Source organism: Rhinolophus hipposideros, assembly GCF_964194185.1.
Source record: "Rhinolophus hipposideros genome assembly, chromosome: 13".
In the NCBI taxonomy this organism is placed as follows: domain Eukaryota; kingdom Metazoa; phylum Chordata; class Mammalia; order Chiroptera; family Rhinolophidae; genus Rhinolophus; species Rhinolophus hipposideros.
In genome coordinates this window covers 55,138,287-55,156,480 of record NC_138059.1, presented here as the reverse complement: position 1 = coordinate 55,156,480, position 18,194 = coordinate 55,138,287, and the positions used below count along the sequence as shown (strand labels likewise).

General features: G+C 39.7%; 1 protein-coding gene across 4 annotated transcripts in view; it reads right to left on the bottom strand.

Moving 5' to 3' along the window:
* The window catches only part of FAM110B (family with sequence similarity 110 member B), a 149,741-nt gene that overhangs the window by 86,294 nt on the left and 45,253 nt on the right, over positions 1-18,194 (bottom strand). Inside the window, exon 3 of one of the 4 annotated variants that reach the window (XM_081070321.1) lies at positions 10,714-10,756. The exons of the other annotated variants lie outside the window; for them this stretch is intronic. The gene's annotated coding sequence lies outside the window, so the exon portion shown is untranslated. The remainder of the gene's footprint in view (positions 1-10,713; positions 10,757-18,194) is intronic. 4 annotated transcript variants of the gene reach the window in all.

Below are 18,194 nucleotides of genomic sequence, written 5' to 3'. Positions count from 1 at the left end.
TTGCCTCTTCAGCTTTTATCTAACCAATTTTTCTTTATTTGCCTCATGGTTGTAATAAAGCAGTTTTCTGGAAGAAATACATATTTTATATAAATATACTATATAAGTTGCCTTTTTTTCTGAATGTTTTGTATATCACTCTTAAAAACAAACACACAGGAAGGGAGACTCTAGAAGAGGGTAAACGGGGTCTAATATATGGTGATGGAAAGAGAACTGACTCTGGGAGGTGAACACACAAAGTGATATATAAATGATGTATTACAGAATTGCACAGCTGAAATCTATGTAACTTTACTAACAACTGTCACCCCAATAATCTTTAATTTAAAACAAACAAATAAAAATAAAAAACCACGCAGCTAAGCATCTTGAGTTAAGTTCGTGTGGGGTTTGAATATCTGTTCTACTCCTTACCAGTTATATGAATTCAGGTTAAATTACTTAATTTCATTCCGATGTAGTTTCTTAAATAAAAATAGCTGTATCAAAAGCTATTTCATAGCTTCAGGAGGGGAGGGACGCGGGAGCTGGCCCTCAGCAGCTAATAAGGAGGTTTACTGACCCTAGATAATTTAAAAATAATAAAGCCCCATGCAGACAATTCTAAAATATATCAGTGATAAAACACCTGTCCCCATGAGGTAAACCATTCCCATTGATACTACAAATGACAATTCAAAGCAATACAATCTGGAGGCCACCTTTGAGGGAGTGAAGGAATGAAGCAATCACACAAGAATGAGGTCAGTCTTCCATTCAGTTACGGCCCAGAACAGCTAACCTTTATTGAATACTTTCTATGTGCCTGGTCCCATTCTAAAACACATTAATCATTTAAACCTTGCAACAATTCTATGAATCAGATACTATTGTCACCATTTAACAATGGAGGAAACAGACTGAGGTCAGTAACCTTCTTGAGGCACCAGCCAGTGAGTGGTGGACCAGGGGCACCCTGGCAGTCACCCCAACGTGTACCTTTGAACTTTGAAGTCACACTATTGTCTCTGAGCTTCCAAGCCTTCCCAGGAGCTTTAAAAGATGATTGGGAAGGCAGTGGGAGGGTCAGAAAGAGGGGACTTGATTTAAAACAGTCTCTTTTGGAGAATTTGGATCCTCAAGCTTGACTCACAACAGAAGTAAGAACAATTAAAAGGACAGAGCTTCCAGCTTTATTTCTTAGAAAACTAAACTATAGTCTAATTTCCCAATGTTCATGAAATAAAGAAGAGTAGAGACTTGCCAGAAAACAGTGTGTTTAGCTGCCTAGATGTCCTCTCTCTCTCTGTATGTGTCCCCAGCTCCTCTCATGCACTCTACAAGCAAGACCAGAATTTCCTCACCCATGCCAGCATCTCGTGCTCTAGGGGTCCTCACCTGGCTGCCCAAAGCTGTGGTCCTATGGTCCAGGTGCTCTCACCAAGAAGAGCAGCAACGATCTGCAGGAGCCAGCAAATGGGAGCAGAGCCCTGTAGGCAGCTCATGACTAGCTGAGTGTGTTTTCATGGCAGTGAATTTGTTCCTCGACCATGGTGTCTATGCGGCTATAAATCAAGCAGTAATTAGGTCTTGCAGCATTTTTGACACAACCCCTCTATTGCTCTCATTTACCAGCTCCGGACAGGAAAGAAAGGCAGACCATTCACTTTGAGCCTTGTGTTCTGCCTTAGGCCCCAAAGCATAAGGCGAATACAGTCTCTCATGGTCCTGGGTGCACAATGATACCTGCAATTACACTGGGGATGGGGATGGAAAGAGCACTGGGAGAGAAAGGATTCGTCCTTATCACATTGGAACACATTAACAACCAAAAGCCTATAGAAAATGGAACAAAAGTTCAAATAAACTATGCATTAGTATGAAAATTTAATTAACCAATCAGAAAAGCGTGGAAATCATCACAGACACACGCACTCACACAGGAATCTATGCAAACTAAGCTTTCATTTGATGTTAGTCAAAGCAAATTCAGCCTTCACATTAGGCTATAAACATGTCACCTTGGGCAATTTATAAGGGAGACCCTCAGGAGACATGTGAATTATGCCTTCATGAAGATTTTAGTTTTAAGTTATCAAGCCCTGTGAAAATGCAACCTAATAATGCTTAGGTTTACATAGAAATGTCAGTGTTCTCTTTTAGTATGACTGGATGCTTTTTAATTTCTACACATTATGCTTCTTAAGTTAAATTTTGATAAATGGTAAAAATTGAAATGGTACTAAAAAGCTAAACATTTCAATTTTATTTGTTAAAATAACCATTGGCTATCTTCTCAATGGACTCATCCTGACAACTTTAAAAAGCTAGGTATCAATTATTCAAAAATTATGACTGAAACTTTTGTTTAAAAGAAGTTATATATTTTAGACCAGAGGTTGGCTGATTTTTTCTAAAGGGCCATAGAGTGAATATTTTAAGTTTTGCAGGCCACACAGTCTCTGCCATGACTTCTCACCTCTACCATTCTAGCATGAAGCCAGCCACAGTCAACATGTAAACAGATGAGCATGGCTGTGTTCCAATAAAACTTTATTTATAAAAACTGAGTGGGCTGGATTTGGCCCATGGACAACGGTTTGCCGCCTTCTCATGTACACTGGACTAAAACAGTATGGAATCTTGTTTCTAATATTGGAAACTAAGATTTCGAGCAAAAAAAGAATTATAAAAAGCAACCACTGTGTCTAATTGTATACTAGATGTGGCAAATGTTTAAGTGTCTTGAAGTTGCTAATTTTTATCATGAAACAAGATTCCAAGGTGTTTATCCTTTCTTCCACATAGCACATTAACTAACAGGTGTTAGTTAATGCTGATCACAGTTGCAAACAGAGCATGTGGTGTGTGTGACTCCAGGTGGCTAAAATGAGTGTCCTACTTACAAGGGAACCTTCATTTGACCAGGACTGCATCTCTACAGGCCAAAGGCACCTTAAAAAAAATCACTTCTATCACTTAAGAGCACAATTGCTTCACTCAACTTCAAAGGGGCACTGAAAATGCCATGCTTTGAAAAACACATAAAACACCAACGGAGTAGAGAAAAAAAAGGAAGATGTCTCCTCAAATGACAGAAAAGAATTTGTGTCCAGAGGTTTAAAAAACAATGAATTAAAATGTAATCTTTCGATCAGAATGGTAAAAATTTAAATGCCAAAAAGGAACATACCTCCAAATGGAAAGAGACAAAGACAAAAAAAGATGCTGTGAGAGGGAGGGAAGAAGAATGAATCTATTCAAATGGAGCTGGTTAACACAAGGTCCTCAGCAATGCACACCTGCCATCAGATCTGAGCAAATGCTCACAGCACGTAGGGTGGATGGGTCTGCTAGACTTCTAACACCGGAAGTAAGGGTGCAAACAGAAAAACGTTGTTGCTCTCTGGCCCCTCTGCTCACTGTCCAGGGAGAAAACCAGCATGGCTGCTGTGGGCTGGCATCGTCATTACAGAAGCCAAACAACGCAAAACCCAAACTCTCAAAGGTTGCCACTCGAGTACTTTCTGTAACAAGAGAGGGTATGAATACCTGTCTCCGTTCCCAAAGATTTTATATCACCATTTGTGTAATTCTTTTTTAAAAAGGTGCTACTTTGATAATGTAGCAATTCAATACTAAATGGCCCATCTGATTATTATAAGCAGAAGCTTGTAATAAAACATCCGATAATAAGGTGTAGAAAAATGGAGAGTAAAAAACAGGGAAGGACTAAGAAAGTGCTATGAAACAACTGTTAATTTTTAAGACGTGTCATAAATATGTAACTCGTCTGAAAAAGAAGTTTACAAACTAAAAGAAGTTTTATATCAGAGAACTGATAAAAACATTTGTATCCACAGTAGAGGCCTTTCACTTTTGAGGTTATCTGACGAGCCTCTAGTTACAAATATACTGGTCCAAGCTAGGGCTTGGGTAAATACAGATTACAAAACGGTCCAGACCTGACTCTCACCAACTAACTCCCAGCTGCTGTGTTCTTTGCAATCTCAATCTTCTCCTGTCTCCTAAATTCCCAGAGGGCATCCTCCTATCTTTGACTGTTTAGTTGTGTCCAAGTGAAAAAACACAGCAAATTATACTCAGCTAGCAGTGGATCTTCCGTAAATACTATTTTGAAAAACCACACTGATGGTTTACCGATTTTGCAATAATGAAGATGAGGAGTAGGTTGAGGTATATACAAAGTTTCTGCTCTTGTTCAGCTGGGGTTGGAAAGAGACTTTACACGAGTATATCTATTTCTTCTCTGGAAGGAGGGTTCTGGCCCTTTGGCTATAGAATGCCTCTAAGTGGTGCTAGAATCTTCTGATCAGTAGGTGACAAGAGGAGTTTCATATTCTGATTCACTCCCCACGTACCAGGGTCCAACATAGAATTCTGTATCTTGAAAGCAAACAGAAAATAACTTAAGTGAGCTGAAGTTTTGGAGAGGAAAAGAATATTTTAAGTCATGCCAAAAATTGAGCAAAAGCTTATAATAAAACATAAAAGATACTGAAATAAAATCATTGAAAATACTTTACTGAAGCACCAAAGCTCGGGTCATAAGCTTTCTCCTTGCCTATCTGTAGTGACTGTCTTTGGAACCTAATGGCTCAGCCCCCATCTATGTACTAATGACTCTCACATATATGTCTCCAGTCCCTCCTCTCCCCTGACCTCCAGACTGGTATACCCATTGGCAACCCAGTATCTCCATTTGCATGTCATCAGCAGCGCCAACTTAAGGGGTCCAGAACTGAGCTGCTGAACCCCCTCCCAAACCTATCCCCCACCACACTCCTCTCTGTCAATTAACGGCAGCATTCTCCTTCCAGGTACTTTGGCCAGAAACCCAGAGTTATCCTTTATGGCTCTCCTTCCATCACACCTCACATCCAAGTTGTCATTAAATCCCATACACTCAACTTTCAAAATGTTTCCAGAACCTGACCATTCCTCACCACCTGTACAGCTGGACCCTCGCCCAAGCTGTTATCACCTGCGCTCAGAATTACGGCACCTGTCTTACCGCCCTTGTGTAGTCTATGCACAGTAGCCACAGACACTCTGCTAAAATGAAGGTCTGACCTCGTCACTCCTCTGTCGAAAACCCTCTAATGACTTCCCAGTACCTTCAGGGCAAAAGCCAAAACTCTAACAGCCCAATGGCCCTTTCCACCCTAATTCCAAGCAAACTTACTTATCTCACTTCCCACAGCATGACCTCCCCCTCCAAGCACTCCCAGGCCCCCTCTGCCTCTGGGACTGCTCCCACCTCCTGGAGCCCTTTCCAAGAAGGCTACCTGGCTCATATTCCCTGGGGAGCTCTTGATTCTGATATCCCCTTCTAGTGAGGCCTTCCCTGGCACCCCTATCTGTATCAGTTTTCTTTTGAAACTGAAACAAATGACCACAAACTCTGCTGCTTAAAACCACACCCATTTACTATCTCACAGTTTCTGTCAAAATGCAGGCATGGCCGAGCTGGGTCCTTGGCTCAGGGTCTCACAGGGTTGCAATCAAGCTGTCCTGTGGGCAGCCTTCCTTTAAGAAGCTCGGGTTCTCCATCCAGTTCCCATGGCTGTTGGCAGAAGTCAGTCCTTCAATCCTGGAGGACTGCGGTCCTGGTTTCCTGCTGGCTCTGATAGGGACCTATCGTCTCCTACAGGCAGCTCACAGTCCCCGTCCCCAGCCTTCTCGCAGCTCATTTCTTCAAGGTCAGCAGGTGAATCTGCTGAGATGGAGTCTTATATAATGTAACCTAATAATCACAGCAGTAATATCATCACTTTCACATACTCTGTGAGTCCCCCAACCCAGTACAGGGGCATCTGAGAACTCTGCCTACGACCTTTGCTAAAATGCTACCATCCCACTTTCGCAACACTCACATCTCTCCTCGATCTCTGCTTTATTTTCCTCCATAGTTCTTTTTTATCATCGGAAATACCAAATATTTTAATATCTGCTGTATTTCTGCCTCACCTCACTGAAATGTAAGCCTCACCAGGGTAGAACTGTTTCTCTGTTTTTGTTTACTGCTCTATCCCCAGCCTGTAGAAAAACAGCACCTAGCTCGGAGCAGGTTATCAATAAATATTTATAGATTAAATAAATGATTTACTACGTAGGTTTGCTTCAAAAACGTCAGCATCTTAACATCGTTGATTTACTGCTAAGCTGCAGATTTCTCTGACCTTTTTCTATTGTCATTGCATTGCATCAGAACTTTGTTTACTCACAAATGAAGCTAAATGTTCTCCTTCCCATGGTAAGAAAGCTATATAGTTTTAGTTTATTTATAGTTTTATCAGCCAACTATGTGGTGAGAACTCCACATGGATTTGCAAAAGCAGCATTTTATACTTATGTGAAAACAGCTACCTTTTCTCTCTGGTTCCCAGGCTCATAGGTGACCTCTATGTTTGTTTCTTTGTCTAATCTTAAAAATTCTTCAGCCAAACAGTGAAGGAAATGGGAAGTAAAAGCCAAACTCCCTTTGAATACTGAGTCCAAGGAAATCACGAGCATGTGACTAGGTTGGTGATTTAAACAAAGAGAGAAGTATGGTATTCAGAAGCAATGAACATCCTAGCAATGAACATCCTATCACTAAAGTAATAAATGTTACAGATCCATTATCCACCTCATTTAAAGGAACACTGCTTTTTGTAAGAGGTAGAGGAACAGGCAAGGCCAAATGCTATAAATGTGAAATACAACTCCACATAAATACACATTGGGCATCATCCTTTTTACCCCATATGCCTCTGGTTAGTGATGTTTTTTAGATGATAAAAATGTGCATGCACTTCAAACAATATTCATAAACCCAACTGCAAATGCAAGTTCTATAACAAATTGATGACTTCCCTGACATGCAGCCTAAGAACCGCTTGTACATTGTCTCCACTGAAGTAACAGCATGCTACTCAGTGATCACAGGTCATATAAGGGAGACCGCTTTTCTCTTTTATCTAGTTTAAGCTTTCCCACTCTTAAATTATTTCACGAGCACTATCACTATTAACATAATTCAAGGAACATAATAAATTTCTAAATCTCCCTTCCTACTGATAAATGAGCATTCACTTCTGAAATTCTGGCTGGATTCTGCCTCTGGCTTCCCCCTCTAACCTTATATACAGTTCCTAGGTTAACCTGACAAAAACAGTGATCTGGCAAGTCACACCTCTGGTTAGGAACCCAGGGCCACTCCCTGAGGCCTAATTAGTCAAGTTCTTAACCTGGATTAAGCCCTTAACGTGGGTCAGTTTGATTTCTGTGTTAATTGCAAGGCTCTGCCCACTTGATGCCAGTCCTCATCTGGCCAGGCCCCGACGTGATTGGCTGCCAGAATACAGATCAATGAATGCAAACAACAATCATCAAATCCTAAGCCCTACTGACTATAAAACCATCTCTCTATATGAAGAATAGGCTGCTTCTCTTTCCCTTAGAAATACAGTACGGTTAAGAAAGAAGAAAGTTCATAAAACATGGTCTTCAGCCTCTCCAAGTAAAAGTATTATAAGCATGGCGGTAAATGTGGCATTTCCTGAGAGTCTTAGTTGAACTTTCTGGGGAAGCAGAATTTTAACAGGAACCCCAGGAATTCCTACCCCCTACAGTGCATATCCTGCCTGCCCAGTCCCAGGACAGAAAATGTAATGGACTTTACTCCCATGATTAGGTATGTTATATGGCACATTAACATTAAAATAGGAAGACTGTACAGATGGGCTTAGCCTTATCTCATTAACCCTTGAAAAGCAGAGGGTTTTCTGTGGCTGGTTACAGAAGAGAAACCAAAGAGATTAAAAGTGAGGTGTATTTGACAAGGGATCCTGCTGTGACATTGTGCGAATGATTGTGAGACCATGTGAGAAGGCCCAGGGCAAGGAACTGTGCATAGCTTCTAGAAACATCTAGAAACTGATGGCAGTCCTTGGTCCACAGCCAGGAAACAGGGACCTCAGTCCTGCCAAAACCTCAATGGGCTTACAAAGAGATTCTTTCCCCAAAGCCTTAACCAAGAGTGCAGCCTGGAGACGGCATCAAAATGGCGGCGTGAGGTGAGCCTCTGTAAAGCTCTCCTAGAATTTACAACTAATCGAACAACAATAACTCCACAAAGGACTCGCTGCACAGCAGACAGGCAAGACTAAGAGGCCCACTACTGAATTCACCTAAAGGTGGAAGAATCGCATGAGTGGGGGAGGAGGGAAGGGAGAAGTGCGGAGACGGAGCCACGGGCGAAGGATGCAGACCTAGCTCAGTGCTCCGAGCTCGCTGCATCCCGGAACTACTGCAGCTGCGGGAGAGGGAAGGACTCAGACTGCTAGGGCTCCGCTTATGGCCCACAGGGCTGAGGGGGCAGCATATAACACAGCTGAACCCAACGCTCATGGCAGAGACCTCAGAGAAAAGACTGAGGGAAGAGGGCTGAAAACGGTGGTTTAAGCCCTCACTGCCGAGCAGAGAACGGAAGCCTTAGGCACTGAGACTAGCGGCTCCCTCCCTACCCTCCCAGAGCTCTCCCCACCTTCACCTGCCCTGTGCTAGAAGCGAAAGAGTAGCTGTTGTCAGACCAAAAGAACAGAATACTTCCAGTTCTGAGAACTGTGGACCGCAGACACAGATTCGCAGCTCAACTAGTTCCGGCAAAGGGGAGGGAGCTGTGGAAGCAGGCCAGGATGTGGTGGTCGCTGCCATTGCTCTGGGCCACCGCTCACACTCACCCCGCCCCTGGCCCCACCAATTTGGGCGGATCCCTGCAGGAGTAAACAGAACCGCTGAAACATACGGGCTCTGAATCTGGTGCAGAAAGAGCTTTGGAACTTCAAAAGCTCTCCAGATCCCCACAGGGGGGTGGCGCCCTATGACCCAGGCGAACTGTTAACAGAGGCGAAGCCCATTTCCCAGGGAATCCCCACATTGTGTGAGATGCTGGAATAGTGCAGAGAAAAAATAGCACTACTGTCTGAGAGAGGAAAAAAAAAGGATGCAGTGGGAGAGAAAATAAAACATTCAACAAACAAGTAGAATACTGGAAAACAAAAGAAAGACCTCTTCCTATCAACCTGTTGCAGAAGTCACTCCTATACATGTCTAAGAAGAGAAATAACAAATCAGTAATTGCTATGAATAACCAAGGCAACAAGACAGCTCAGAAAGAAAGTGAAAAGATTCCAGAAAAGGAACTTAAAGATATGGAAATATGTGACTTAAATGAAAGAGATTTCAAGATTGCAGTTCTGAAAAAACTCAACGAGATACAAGAAAACACAGAAACGCAATTTAACAAACTCAGAAACGCAATCAAAGAACAACATGAGCATCTTACGAAAGAGATTGAAATTTAAAAAGAAAAGAACCAAATGGAATTTCTGGAGATTAAGAAGTCAACAGAAGAAATGAAGAATAAAATAACCAGCTTAGGTAGTAGAGTTCACCAGATGGAGGAAAGAATCAGTGACATTGAAGATAGAAACCTGGAAATGACACAGATGGAAGAAGAAAGAGACTTGAGACTTAAAAGAAATGAAGAACTCTACAAGAACTTTCTGACTCCATCAGAAAGAGCAATATAAGAATAATGGGCATACCAGAAGGAGAAGAAAGAGAAAAGGGAACAGAGAATATATTCAAACAAATTGTTGATGAGAACTTACCAAACTTGTGGACAGAACTGGATCCTCGAATCCAAGAAGCAAATAGAACACCTAGGAGGCTATTAGAACACCATCAACAGGGACAACTTGTGCCAACCAAAACATAAAAAGGCAGAGAGTAAAAGCCTGAAGTGGAATTTGAGAATGGAGAAAGTAAGCATGCTGAAAAAAAAGGAATACTCTAAATATCAAACTTTCTTTTACATAAACTTAAGGAAAACCACTCAAAAAAATATCCAGAACTGAAAGATATACTGTAATAAATGAAGAAACAGAGGGAAACATCATAGAATACCACCACACAGAAATAATAGACAACAACAAAAAGGCAAAGAAACAATGGAGACACAGCCTTACCAGAAAACTAAAGATAGAATGACAGGAAATCCTCACGTATCAATACTCACCCTAAGTTTAAATGGACTGAACTCACCAATAAAAAGGCACAGAGTAGCAGATTGGATCAAAAAACTAAACGCAACCATATACTGTCTCCAAGAGACACATCTCAGATACAAGGACACGCACAGACTCAAAGTAAAAGGGTGGAAATTGACATGCCAAGCAAATGGTACCAAGAGAAAATCAATTGTAGCCATAATGATATCAGGTGAAACAGACTTCAGGGTGAAAAAGATAACAAGGTAAAAAGAGACAAAGATGGACATTTCATAATGGTAAAGGGGACTATACAACAAGAAGACGTAACAGTCATCAATATTTATGCCCCCAATCAGGGAGCACCGAAATATACCAAGCAACTACTAACAGAACTAAAGGGAGAAATTGACCAAAACACAATTATACTAGGGGACTTAAATACATCATTCACAGCTATGCATAGATCATCAAAACAGAAAATAAACAACGAAATATCAGCCCTATTTACAGTATGTACATAAAATGGACATAATTGACCTATATAGAACACTTCATCCTAAAACATCAGACTATACATTCTTCTTGAGTGTACATGGAACATTCTCAAGGATAGACCATATATTGGGACATAAAATTAGCCTCAGCAAATTTAAGAAGATTGAAATCATACCAAGCATATTCTCTGATCACAAGGCTTTGACATTGGACATCAACTGCAAAAAAAAGCAGAAAAAAACACAAATAAATGGAGATTAAACAACATACGTTTAAAGAACAACTGGGTCAAAGAAGAAATTAGAGGAGAGATCGAAAGATACATAGAAACAAATGACAATGAAAATACATCCTACTAAATTTTCATGATGCAGCAAAAGCAGTTTTAAGAAGAAAATTTATATCATTAAAGGTCTATCTCAAGAAACAAGAAAAATCCCAAATAAATAACCTCATGTTATAACTTAAAGAACTAGAAAAAAAAGAACAAGTGAAACCCAAGGTCAGCAGAAGAAAGGAAATAACAAAAATCAGAGCAGACCTAAATGAAATAGAGAACAAAAAGACAATAGAAAAAATTAATGTGACAAAGAGCTAGTTCTTTGAAAAGATTAACAAAATTGACAAACCAATGGCTAGACTCACTAAGATGAGAGAAGACACTAATTAACACAATCAGAAATGAAAAAGGGGAAGTTATCACGGACACCACAGAAATACAAAGGATTATCCAAGAATACTATGAAGGACTATATGCCACCAAATTTAATAACTTAGAAGAAATGGACAAGTTCTTAGAAACATATAGCCTTCCAAGGCTGAACCATGAAGGACAGGAAAATCTAAACAGACCGATCACCAGTAACAAAATTGAATCAGTCATCCAAAACCTTCCCAAAAGCAAAAGTCCGGGACCAGATGGCTTCACCAGTGAATTCTACCAAACCTTCAAAAAGGATCTAATACCAATCCTGCTCAAACTCTTCCAAAAAATTGAAGAAGAGACAGTACTGCCTAACTCACTTTATGAGGCCAACATTACCCTGATACCTAAACCTGGTAAGAACAACACAAAAAAAGAAACTACAGACCTATATCTCTGATGAATACAGATGCTAAAATCCTAAACAAAATTCTAGCAAATCGAATACAACAATGCATTAAAAAGATTATTCACCACGACCAAGTGCGGTTCATCCCCGGGGGACAACGATGGTTCAACATCCGCCAATCCATCAATGTGATACATCACATAAATAAAATACAGGACAAAATCATATGATTATATCAACTGATGCAGAAAAAGCATTTGACAAGATGCAAAATCCATTTATGATTAAAACACTGAATAAAATAGGTATAGAAGGAAAATACCTTAACATAATGATAGCCATATATGACAAGCCCTCAGCTAATATCATAAACAATGGTGAAAAACTGAAGCCATTTGCTCTACGTTCAGGAAGACGACAAGGCTGTCCCCTATCACCTCTGCTTTTCAACATAGTGTTGGAAGTCCTTGCCAGAACAATCAGGTAAGAAAAAAAAATAAAAGGCATCCAAATTGGGAATGAAGAAGTTAAATTGTCAGTCTTTGCAGATGACATGATGCTATATATAGAAAACCCTAAAGACTCCACCAAAAAGCTATTAGAAACAATCAATGAATACAGTAAAGTTGCTGGCTACAAAATCAACGTAGAAAAGTCCATTGCATTCCTATATACTAACAATGAAATCCTCAGAAAAAGAAATGCAAAAAAACAATTCCCTTTGCAATTGCAGCAAAAATAATAAAATACCTAGGAATAAACTTAACCAAGGATGTGAAGGACCTAAACGCTGAAAACTATAAGACATTTTTGAAAGAAATTGAAGACACAAAGAAATGGAAAGATATTCCATGCTCATGGATTGGAAGAATCAACAGAGTTAAAATGGCCATATTACCCAAAGCAATATACAGATTTAATGCAATCCCCATCAAAATCCCAATGGCATTTTTTAAGGAAATAGAACAAAAAATCATCAGATTTGTTTGGAACCACAAAAGACCCCAAATAGCCAAAGAAATCTTAAGAAAAAGAAACAATACTGGAGGTATCACACTCCCTGACTTTAGCTTGTACTACAGGGCTACAATAATCAAAACAGGATGGTATTGGCAGAAAAACAGACACGTAGACCAATGGAATAGAATTGAGAACCCAGAAATAAAACCACAGAAATATGGACAGATAATTTTTGACAAAGAAGCTAAAAACATACAATGGAGGAAAGACAGCCTCTTCAATAAATGGTGCTGGGAGAACTAGATAGCCACATGCAAAAGAATGAAACTGGACTGTTGTCTGTCACCATGTACCAAAATTAATTCAAAATGGATCAAAGACTTAAGCATAAGGCCTGACACAATAAAGTGCATAGAAGAAAACATAGGTACTAAACTTATGGACCTTGGGTTCAAAGAGCATTTAATGAATTTGGCTCCAAAGGCAATGGAAGTAAAAACTAAACAAACGAATGAGACTATATGATACTTAAAAGCTTCTGCACAGCAAAAGAAACCATCGACAAAATAAAGAGGCAACCAACTGAATGGGAGAAGATTTTTGCAAACGGTGCCTCCCGTAAGGGGCTAATATCCAAAATATACAAGGAACTCATGAAACTCAACAACAATAAAACAAACAACCCAATTGAAAAATGGGCAGAGGACCTGAAGAGACATTTCTCCAAAGAGGACATACAAATAGCAAATATATATATGAAAAAAAATGCTCAACATCACTAATCATCAGAGAAATGCAAATGAAAACCACAATGAGATATCACCTCACCCCAGTCAAAATGGCTATCATCAACAAGACAAATAGCAACAAGTGTTGAAGAGGATGTGGAGAAAAAGGAACCCTCATACACTGTTGGTGGGAATGCAGACTGGTGCAGCCGCTATGGAAGGCAGTGTGGAGGTTCCTCAAAAAATTACAAACAGAATTACCATATGACCCAGCAATCCCACTCCTGGGTATCTACCCCCAAAATCTGAATATATTTATACATAAAGACACGTGTGCTCCAATGTTCATTGCAGTGTTGTTTACGGTGGCCAAGACATGGAAACAACCAAAATGTCCTTCGATAGATGAATGGATGAATAAGTTGTGGTATATATACACAATGGAGTACTATTTGGTGGTAACAAAAGATGATATAGGAGCATTTGTGACAACATGGATGGATCTTGAGAGTATAATGCTAAGTGAAATAAGTCAGACAGAGAAAGCAGAGAACCATATGATTTCACTGATATGTGGTATATAAAGCAAAAACAACAAAAGAACAAGATAAACAAATGAGAAACAAAACTCATAGAAATAGACAATAGTTTAGCGGTTACCAGAGGGTAAGAGGTGTGGGGGGTGGAAGATGAGGTTAAGGGGAATCAAATATATGGTGATGGAAGGAGAACTGATTCTGGGTGGTGAACACACAATGGGATTTATAGATGATGTAATACAGAATTGTACACCTGAAATCTATGTAATTTTACTAACAAATGTCACCCCAATAAATTTTTAAAAAAATGTAGTCTGACCAACAGCCTGAGTGTAAGACACTGAGCAGAGAGCCCACCTGAGCCATGATGGACTTAAGAAATGACTGTGGAATTCTGTGGAAATTTGTTACTCAGAGACAGAAAACTATGCTTTCTTCTAAATCTAGCCTCAATCTACTCACATGAAAATAACATTACTCTAAAAACACCTCCCATCAACTGTCCTCGTGGGCATGAATGTACAACCAATAAGTGAAAAAGAAAGAAAAATGTAGCCTTCTTACAAAATCATGAAATCTAAGAACAAGCAGAACATACAAATCTTTAATTACAGTGACTATTCTAAAGATCATCACACATATGCAATATTTCTCTGAAATATTTCCATGATATTTTACTAATATTAATATCAATAACAGAAACATCAACACTAATTTATTTAGATTTCTATAACATATAAGTATTAAGAAAAGTGCTCATCTTTTATTCGTCAAAATAGTAATTGATTATCTACTATATACAGTACCCTTTGTATGTGCTTGTTGAATAATTGCAGGGAACGCTAAGGAAAACATGCCAACCACATATTGTTACAAGAAAAGGTAAATATTAAGGGATGTTTGCCCACTGTTTTTCTTAGGAGTAAACATTAATTATTAAAATGTAAATATTCTGCATTTCATTTTGCTTTTCTAAGCAATCCTGCTGTTGTTTCAATTTATACATATTTGTTTCATTTCTACTCCATGGCTTTCTGCTAGGCACTAAAAAAAGTAGGTATATATGTCAGTACTGATTTCCAGTCATCTACAGTCTATTAAGAGAGAGAAACAAGCCTATTAGGAATTGAAACAAGTAATTTCAAGCAGTACAACAATGTGATACACACACAGACACACACACACACACACACACACACGCATGCTCACACACACACTAATATACAATGTAGCCTAGGAATTATATAATGTATGGTGGATGGTGGTGAGAGATCAATTAAGAAAGTGTATATCTCCATCCATCTATCCATCTATTCCTCCTTCCATATGTCTGTCCAAGACTATTTTGAGTTGAACAGAAACATCTGACCTAATTAAGAGTAATTCTGACATTTATTGTGTCCCTAAGAACTATGACCAACTACATTTTTTTTAATGAAAGAAAATTAGCTTTTCATGATATGCTTCTATCCAGTCTGTTTAAATATGAGAGGTGGTTGACAGTCTTAATCTGTCACAATAGATTTGCACATCTCTAATACAATAGTCTGAGTACAAAGAAATGTTGTCCATTGGTGGACAGGGAATATTATTTTGTTCACTAACTTCTAAAATTCCATAAGTAGAAAGATATATTAAAACCAAACTGACTCCCCAGAAACAGAATAATGTATATAAGAGTTCGAGACCTAAATCAAACACACTAAGTCTTTCATTCTTAATCCAGCAATGTAAAATGACAATAACTGCATTCTTCGGAAGATAAAGTGATTAAAATAGAAAAAACTGACTTAAATTTAAGTACACACACACACACAGACACGCACACACACACACACACACAATCTATCATACCAGTCCTGCAGGAAAGAAATGAAAATCTTAATCCCCAATTACTCTACAATGGTTTCCTTAAGTGAGAAAATTCCCCCATGATAAAGCTCGTCTTATTTGGCATTTTAAAAAGATAAACTGTGACTCTGCACACAAGCTGTTTTCAAATTCCACCACTAAAAACTATTCCTAAAAAACATTTCTAAACTCAGTCATCAAATGTTTAACATTCACTGTGTGCTAAACAAAATCAGAGACAAAAAATATAGTGCTTAGAAATAATAGGCACATAATGAATGCACTGATTGAATGTAGTGAAATAGACAATATCTGACCCAAACCCGTAAGTAGTTTACATACCAGCTGGAGAGATGTGGCTAATAAACACACACAAAAATTAGAAAGCAATAATGTACAACAATAATAAAACACCACTGAGAACTTTACACTTAAAATTATTAAGATGGTAAATTTTATATTATGTGAGGTTTTTTTTTTACCACCATTAAAAATAAAACAACAACAAAAATCCTTGTTGATAATTCAAAACTAACTGTGAGATCTAAAATAAATACTATAAATCCAAGTTAGAGCTTTGCCTTTAAAAGGAAGCACGAGATAGGTTTAGTTTTCCTATGGTCCATTTCACAAGGAGAGGAGGCCACCCTACCTCTTGGACTACACAGAGAAGAGAGGAGGTTTACAGCGTGAATAAACACTGTATAGCAGCAGTCATTCTGCAAATACACGAAGTAACATGGGGGGAGGGGGAGGCAGGAGTGGAATACCACCAGCAGATCTGCTGAAGTACTTTATCCCAAAAGGCAGGCATCCTACCTGGCAATGGGGTCCCCAGTTGCTGGGCTGCTGGACATACCACAGGGGATTCAGGAAAGCCAAGTGGAGCACTCATTTTAATTAGTAATGGGGACTTTTCAGTTTATGAATATCAAATTTCAGTGCTTTAACTCAGTAACTAATGAGTAACCATTTATTCCTGAGTAAAAACAAAAGTCTAAAGACTAGTAGCCTATTTACTAGTAAGAATCAAAGGCAACTCTTAGACCAAGCTCAGGGAGACCCCGTCACAGCACTGAGGGACCTGGAGTGCATAGTGACACACACCGGTGCCCACCCCAGTACCCCCACATACTGGTGGTGTGGCCTGCACATCTGCCTTTCAGTGTCCTCATCTACCAAAGAGAAACAATGAAAAGGACAATGACAGAATGTATGGAGTGCACCATGAGCCTGGCACTGCTCCACGCCCTTGTAGGAACTATCTCATTTAATTCTCGGCAAAACCCCATGAAGCAGGTACCAGGAGAACATCAATATACAAATAATAATAAAAAGGTACCAATATTATAGGGTCATGGTGATGAGTCAGTGACACAAATACGCCGTGCTCAGCATTTTGCCTTGTACACAGCACATGCTCAGTAACTGGCATGTATTCCCATTACTTGGCTAAGCGAAGAAAAGGGGGTGTAGATCTTAAGGAAGAGTGTGAGCAAAGGAAAAGAACAGGGTTTGCAAAAAAGCATTCCAGATCCCAAGTAGATCAATATAGCTGAGGAGAGGGGTTCCAGGGAGAACAGTAACGTCTGGCACGATAATTCGAACTTGACTGTGGAAGGTGAGTGCCTAGCCTACCACATCTGTACCTTGTACCCCCACAGTCTTGGGAGTTAGTACAATGTTTTTCTAAAATGATGGTGACACGAAGATAGAATTTTATCAAGCTCCAACTATAGGCAGGATTCAGGGTCAACTGAAAAAATACCTGAGGGAAGGAACAACCAATCAGAGGTGTCATCAGCAGTATTATGTGATAAAAGAAGATGAGGACTTAACTTGGAACATAGGAAAGACAAAAAAGGGCAAATATGAAAAAGTCAAAGAACAAAAATACTTAATGAGTGAGTGCTCAGGACTTCCGGTGATTCTGCAAGGCTTTACTTTCCAAAGATGGTTCCCTAGTAATGGAAGCTCAGTGATACTCCGGAAGAAAAGCCAGGAGAGAGGCTGGTTTAGGAGGAAGATCAGGCGAGCCGTTCACGACGTAGTGAATTTGAGTTTGGAGTGGAATATCAATTAAGTAGCTCTAGTAAGTGGCATAAATGTTTAGATACTGATTAATGGTGAAGCACAGGTGGAACCAGGTGTGAGTGTGATGTTCCCAGGTGAAAGATGACCAAATGGCCCAGCCTGAGCCCTGGTGGCTGCACACACTTAGGTGATAGGAAGTGGATCAACTAAGAGAGCAGAAAGGGGAGATGAGAGACTGACATAGGAGCACAACAGAACATGGGGCAGCAAGTCACAAGGTCCTGAGGTCGGGGGAGGGGGGCGGGGAGAAAATGAATGAAAGTGGCCCTGATTTATAAATCAGGATCAAGAGAAAGCACAGAAAAGAGGCAGAGCTGAGGGAGGGCAGAGCAATGGAAGGACAAGGAAGACCACAGATAAGACAGCAGAACACACAGACGTTGTAAGGCGGGACAGCAGAGAGAAAACTGCACTGTGGGGGTGAGCATGTCA